Here is a 1,091-nt window from a genome sequence, read left to right on the forward strand (position 1 = left end):
AACCTCTGGTTCTTCCAGTTCATTCAAGTCCTATCTGCTTCAAACTGAAGGAACTGCAAAAAGGCAAGAATTTAAGGATGAACGTAAGGGAAGATAATTTCTTTCACCTATGTGATGACTAAGCGAGATTGTGTGTGTAGAAATATTCAAGAGAAATTTAGTGTGAGAACTTCTTAAAGTATGTAGGATACTATGCAAGGGGGTGAAGGAAAACGCGCCAGTTTGGTTGATTTTCTTTCATTTTTCATTCAAAACTCTTTAAAGCAGAGATGGTTGTAGTTATCGGTGAGATATCCCTACAGGCTCATATTAGGGCATACGGAATCCCCTTTGGGAGTCTCTGGAAGGGGATTTCCAATTTTAGCGTTCACCTGATGTTTAAGGGGAATTCGAAAAAGCACTGGTCGGACTGGGAGATGGTAATTATTTTAGCTGTCCATTGTCCCAGCAATGATTACATTTTTTGGGTAAGTGAATATGTGCATGTGTGTGCGTGTGTGTGTGTGTATGTGTGTGTGTGTGTGTGTGTGTATGTGTGTGTGTGTGTGTGAGAGAGAGAGAGAGAGACAGACAGACAGGTGTGAGGTGGGGAGATTTGGATAGATTGGTGGGGTGGCGGGGGGGGGGGGGAGGGTATTTTGGTGAATGCAACAAATTAAATCCTACTGCACTCTGAAAAAATAAAATAAAACGTTTTCCTAAGCTGTTTATAGATGCACAGTACGGAGTGCCGTTACGAGAGTCACTTCGGACAGAATGAACGTCGGCATACTTAGACAAGTTTTAGAATAATTTTTTTTTTTGGCAGTTTCAGAAATTTTCCTCTCATCAGCGGTGTCCAACTATCTGAATACAATATTTACGTCCACATATACTGAAGAACGCTAATCCTAAAGCATGGTCAAGTTTCAGGTTTTGCTCCATGGTCAGGTTTACTGTTAAAGTGCCGACAGTGTAGATTTAAGAGTTGAAGAGACTGGATTGGTAGTGAATCATTCTCGTTTAGATAGGCCACAGTGTATTAGTAGAGAAGAGTGCCTTAATGTAGCAGCACAGTATTTTGTGCCCTCACAGCCTAAATATCGAAGAAA

Source organism: Schistocerca piceifrons, chromosome 1, assembly GCF_021461385.2.
Source record: "Schistocerca piceifrons isolate TAMUIC-IGC-003096 chromosome 1, iqSchPice1.1, whole genome shotgun sequence".
In the NCBI taxonomy this organism is placed as follows: Eukaryota; Metazoa; Arthropoda; class Insecta; order Orthoptera; family Acrididae; genus Schistocerca; species Schistocerca piceifrons.